The sequence below is a fragment of the Otolemur garnettii genome, unplaced genomic scaffold (assembly GCF_000181295.1).
Source record: "Otolemur garnettii isolate 467f Iridium unplaced genomic scaffold, OtoGar3 scaffold00013, whole genome shotgun sequence".
NCBI lineage: Eukaryota > Metazoa > Chordata > Mammalia > Primates > Galagidae > Otolemur > Otolemur garnettii.
In genome coordinates this window covers 26,151,973-26,158,593 of record NW_003852408.1, presented here as the reverse complement: position 1 = coordinate 26,158,593, position 6,621 = coordinate 26,151,973, and positions in this window count along the sequence as shown.

Here is a 6,621-nt window from a genome sequence, read left to right as displayed (position 1 = left end):
TTACATTCGCAGATTGTTAACATTCTAATATTTAATGTCTTTTGTTCCTTTTCCTTCTCCACAATTTCCTGAATAGAAGATACATTCTTACCATAGAGTTTACCAACCTCAGCAGAGTCGTCCTTGTGCCTGATGAATTCATCCCTGTGCCTGATGAATTCTTTTAAAAAGCATATGTGCTTTAAACCTCTGTGGGAATTATTAAAGAATATTTGTGAGGTTCCTCCCCATACCCCCAGTACTTGGAATTAAAAACCATCCTTTAAGAAGGAATGAATTCAGATGTTACCTCCCTCTCCCTCCACCTATGGAGGGGGAGTGTCACCAAAGTGTGGCAGTCACACTTTTTTGTTGGTCTCTTCAATGTGATGGGTTTATTGTACTGACGATATAGATTTGCTTTTTTCTCTCAGTTGTTTTGAATATCTATTATCAATTTCTACTATAAAATCCTTACCTTGGATATTCTCTAGGGACTATTTCCTTTCTTCTAAATAAATAATACCTAGTTTACTAAGTTTTGTCAGATACTCTCAAAATAAAAGCTGGTTTAAGTGCTTGCTAACTTCCGAGATCCCTCTTTCACTTTGGTTTTTAGCTTCTATTATTTTTTATGGTCTTTGGTTTATAATGTTTTCCAATTAAAAAATTATGTTATGTTTATCATTTTGATTTTCTTTCATCTCATTTACATTCAAAGTTTCTGGCTTATGAACAATTTTAAAATTCATTTTTAAAGTTCTTTTGAAATCTCTTGTTGGGATTCTTTAAGTTGCTTTCTAATGTAGCCCCTGATGATATCACTCTAGGTTTTTTTTGATTTTGAGATTGCTTGGCTATATAAATTGACTTTATGAAAATTCTTGCAATACATAATTTTGGGGAGGTAAAATATCACAAATGAGGAGCAGTGGCTATTGGAAAAGACATCCACTGAGATTTAAGAATCAAATTTGGGGTCTATTAACCTTGATAGAATAATTAGAATGCTGTCATTTTTTTTCCAAGCAGTTAGAGAACATGAATAAACTATAGGACACACGTGATACTCAGAATCTCCTGAGAATTGTGATTATTTCTAGGTCACAAATTACTGTGTGCATATTCTTTAAAAATAGAAACTCTTTTGATAAATACATTTGTGTTGAAGACTTCTAAACCCAGCCCCTCTGCACTGCTGCTTCGGCATGTGACGAGCTGCTTGTTGACCTTGCAACCTTTTAAATGAGTGTAGTTTGAGGTGCTGAATTCTAATAGGAAAGGAGCTTGGCATGTAGGGAATAGTGGTGTGCTGACATCTTTGTAATCTAACTTCTGAACCTTTTCATGAAATTTACATGTTAGTACAATGTTATCATCCCAAAACACTAATTTGAAGAATCTTTAAAAGACTGCATTTTCACCCATTAGAGCTTCACGGGCATCTGACTAATGATGGGTTAGTGACACATTTATTAAGAGAGGGACAAACCTCAGAAGAAGAAACAGGTTTTCACAACACTGCCCTGGTTTTTTGTTTTTTAAATCCCTGATAGCATATACTTACTCACGGCTAGGATCTGTGTTTAAATTAGCATTTAATTTTTTTTTTCCAGCTGGACTAAATAATCATGAAAAATTTGGATTAAATGAGTATTTTCTTTCACAGAAAGATAAGTGAATAGTCATTCCCTGTTTCTGGAAGCAGTGGTGGTTCCTGGTAGTGGAGTGATTGAGAATTAGTGCAGAGTGAATGAAATAAATAAGTTGGCATTTGTTTAAAACCAAATAGTTAATATATAGTATTGTAAATGCACAAGTACCTACCCGTATGTTCATACACATACACAACTCTTACTGAGCTGGTGTGTGTATGTCCAGGTCTCAGACAGTAGTTAGTCTTGTCAAACAACTTGTCTGGTTTGCCTTGGCAGAATGCCAGCGCTTGGTGTTTGCGGATTTGCTGTTAAGGCTTAGTTTATATTTTGTCTGTTTCATTGAAATCACTATATGATGTGAGATTTAGTGGCATGATATTCCTGTTTTGTTCCTTTTCTTCCTCTAATTTTCCTACTAAATAAAAATAAATGGGAAATGATCACCTTATAAATGAATTCATTCTTCTAGTAGAAAAGAAATAATTGAAGCCATTGTGTTGCCTTGATATTTTGCAGAAAGTAAACCTTTCAGAGACAGCAGAGGTTTTCTATTCATTGTGATTGGGACTCATAGGCTTTTGAGAAATGAACTTGGGTGAACTTTCTTAGTCACTCAGAGTATGTGCATGCACGCATGGTTAATAGGGTGAAGTTACTGCATTTGGTGATCCTAGCTCAGCAGAAGGTTGTGAGTATTCTGTCTTGAGCTCTTTGTGTTTGCTTCATTCTAGTAGACAAGGCTGGGAAGTGTGCTGAGGGCTCCTGGCTTCTATCTGGGGAGCCCCCACTGACCAAATGCTGAAATGTGACTGTATATGACCCCGCCCTGTTTGTGGGCTACTGCCAGCGTCTGTGCTTCCGGTGTCCTTCATGTCCGCACGTGATGCCTGGCAGTGGTCTCCACATGGGCTGTGCTGCCTTCCCCCTGGGATTTGACCATTATGACTGTGGCCCGCATCACACAGAATGCTGCACAAGGGATCAGGTTGTTCCCTTCTGGTAAAGGAAGAGAAGCCAGGGCAGCAGTGCTGTGAGTTCCTGACTTCCACACTGAAGAGTTTAATTAGGCTTGCATGATTGTGCTCAGATTTCTGAAAGGAGTTTCTCTAAAGGGAAAATGTTCCTATAGTCAGAAAAACTTGAATAATGTGGGTGTTCTCAAATCGAATGTCATTGTTCTCAGCCATTGTAAAGTGAAGCTCTTGACCAACCCTCGTTTATGTCAGTGTGATCCAGTCTTCCCCGTTTATTAATCTTGGTGAAACACATGCTTCCCTTTCTGCCTTTCCTCCCCAGTCACCAATAAATATTAGTGAACGAAAACAGAAACTATTTCAAGACTTCCTACCTAAATGATTTTGGTATTTGTAAGCCCTGGGAGGGTGTGGCAAGCAATAATTATCTCCCACTCTCCACCTCCATGCTAATCAAAGTGACTTTTCCCAAGGCTTTGGCAGTAAAAGAATATCAGAAGAATATTAGGATTAAATAGAATAGTATTAAACTTCCTTTTTACCAGCATGATTGGTAAGCATCGCACCAAAGTTGCTTTTGAATTTAAAATTTATAAGTTTTTCTCCAAAACTTAACTTTAAAATGAGATTCCTTGATATAGTTATTATTTTGCTGTGACAATTAAACTGTATTTGAGTGTTCCATTCAATATTTTACACAGATTAAAAAGGTTATAAAACTTGGCTCTATGTCATTATTGATCAATGGATACATTACAATAAAGTACTCATTCTCAATAATGATCTCAACAAAAAGTGACATGTACCTGGTATTTGGCTATCTATGTTTTTGGTAGTGACTGTGGTTGATGAGACAATTTGAGTATAAGATCACTACAGCTCCCCAATGCAAAAGAAGGAGATGTATAAGAAAGTAAAGTAGCAGTAGTATTTTATAGGGGGCTGCCATTTAATATAGTCAGGATCAGTTTTACTCTTTAGGTTTCTTGCCACAACTTTTTCTGGGCAAAAAACTTTTTAGACTATTTTCTTCAATAGTGTTTTAGATGATTGCTCCACTTTTAAATTCCAACGGAGTGCAGTGCTCTTTCATTTTCGTTATTGGCATTATTTAAAATTTCATATGCATATTTTTGTGTGTACACATATATGAATGCAGGTAATAATCTAGTTAAGTCTTATTATAACTTATTAGGATAATACATAAAGGTAATTTTGTAATAAAGCATATAATTATCCCGTGTCGCCTTTTGTCCAGTATTTTTAATGCCTGCATCAACAAAGAGAATTGTCATGCTTTTTCCAGATACAAATTAGAATACTGCTATAAACATTAAACAATTTATGAGTTGATATTTAAATATTGAAAAAAAATATCTATACACAACAAGTTGCTTTAAGCGGTAGATTTCTAGGGATTAGAATATTTCCCAAGAGGCTGAGGTATTGTGCCTCTGGTCTCAGTCTTAATGTGCATGAGACATGCAGTAATTTTGCAGAAATGCCATGCTCCAGAGTGTCTTGTTGCTTAATTATAAAAGCGGTTATAATTATTCCATTTTAAGTGCTAACTTATTTAAGTTTTAAAGGCTCAGTAACTCAGCTGAAATTTCTTCAATTGAGATGGAATATTTGGTTGTTGCTAATAATATGCAGCATATAATAAAGGGGGCCTCAGCATAATCTCACTTGAAGTCTTAATAATGAAAGTTAACATTGTTGAAGTTCTTTTTGGCCCTAAGTCATTATATGATATTTCCCAATTCTTTGTTGTTATTCTTAATGAAATATTGAAATAATAAAATATTAATATCTTAGAGTTATTGTATGATTTAACTCATCATCAAAATGTGCAAGAATTTGCTAGAGTTTCCCACTGTCTGCTCCTTGGCATTGTTTTTGGCATTCTGCTTTTTGTAACCACATTTTTTTTTTCAATCCCTGTCATCATGGGCATCCCGTCATTCAGCACATTTTGCCAAGTCCTACCACATGCCAGGCCTGATTTGAAAAATACATGTTGCATAATTTTAAGAGTCTGCAAGAGGGCCAGTAGGGCGAGTTACCGGTTATACACTTTATAAAACCTCATAAGGAGATAGTATGGAGGTTGCAGAATCAAAGCAGAGGCCATGTTGCTCACCTCCCCGCCAAATCAGGGAAGTCATCTTGGTAAGTCACATTTGGGAGGCATTCTGAATAACAATTTAGTGCCAGCTGGATGAAGCCTGGATGTGGAAGGTTAGGACAGAGTGGTAGGCAGGATCAGCACGTCTGAGGCCAAGGGCTCAGCAGACTCCAGTCACCTTTTGATTTTTATGCAGGACTCTGCTGGGGTTACCTGGAGCCAGTTGGACATAAGGAAGCTGAGTGAGAGTCAGTGTTGGAACCTCATATGGACACAAGGGCAGAAAAGTAAAGGGCATGCTGAAAGCCACAGCAAATAACTACATGAGGGAGGAGTAAACTTTGGAAACAACAAAATAAGCTATATGAGGATGTGTTCAGTCATTTTTTCCTCCACAAGTAGTAAATGAGTGCCTTTTATGCACTAAGCATGGTGCTAGCACTGGAGGAGACATCAGGGAACACAGTATACATGGTCCTTGTCCACATGGGCCTCAGTCTGGCAGGTAAAACACATTTTAATGAATAATACACATTTAATGAATCATCACATAAATATGTATAATTCCAAGTTGTAAATGCTAGGCAGAAAAACCAAAGCTTTTAAGAGACAGGAGATAGAAGAGCCATCTTTACATGGAGGAGGGGATCAAACTAGCATTTCTGCAGACGGGATATAATTCTGAGACCTAAAAGAAGAGATGGAAGACAGCAGGAGAAGACTAAAGAGTGGAACGTTTTCTAGAGAGAGAGTAGCATATGCAAAGGTCCTGAGACAGAACAGAGGTTGGAAGGTTCAAGACACTGAAGGGAATTTGATGAGAATGAAATAAAGCAGATGAGGTGAAGCTCAGCGGCATCGATGGAAAAGAACTCAGAAGAGTCAAGAAACTGAAAATAAACCAAAATACAGAAAGAAGGGGGGAGCCAACTCTCTGAAGGTCTGTATGGAAGTGGTGCTGTTCCATCGGAGCTCGGGGCACTTTTCATTCTTGGCTGCAGTAAGGAATACACGTAGGTGAGGCGGAGGGGGTGACAGCGGCCTTCTGTGCTAAGAGTATAGGTGACAAGAAGAGTTGCTCAAGAACTTTCCTGGGAAAGGTGAAGGAATCTAGTTTGGAAGGAGGAGGAAGCAGCAAGGCAGGCTAGATAATCCATTGAAAGATAATGATACCAAAACAGAAAACACAGATTTGTAATTAAAGACTCCAGAAGATTCTAATAATGGGGTACTTATTTTGCACCAAGGAGGGGTGAAAATTCCATAGTGAACATACAGTTCTGGGCACAGAACAAGGATTCAATAGCTTTAAGAATGGTTAACAGCCTTGGAGAATAGTCTAAATATGTCCTGAATAGAAAATATCCTATATCCCTTAAATATATCTAATATTTATTCAGACTTACTAGAAAAATGGGAATACTTGTTTCTTTATCATAAAGAATATATGTACACTTCTAAGATTTTAGGTGTAGTCAAAGAAATGTAAATATAGTTGTGTGATATACGCGTATCCATGGTGGTACATCCAGATGACTTTCTTTTAACAATTTTCTCCTTCCTCCTCTCTTAAAATTTTAAAATATTTAATTTAATTGGGCGGTGCCTGTGGCTCAAAGGAGTAGGGCGCTGGCCCCCTATGCCGGACCTGGTGGGTTCAAACGCAGCCCTGGCCAAAAACTGCAAAAAAGAAAAAAAAAAAGAATTTAAATTAATTAACAAATAATGATTACATATGTATGGGATATGATGTATATTTTGATTTATGTATACATTGTAAAATGTTTATGTAAACATTATATAATGTTATCTAGTGAGAACATGAAAAATCTATTTAGCAATTGTGAAACATGAAATATAGTAACTGTGGTGACCAGGCAGT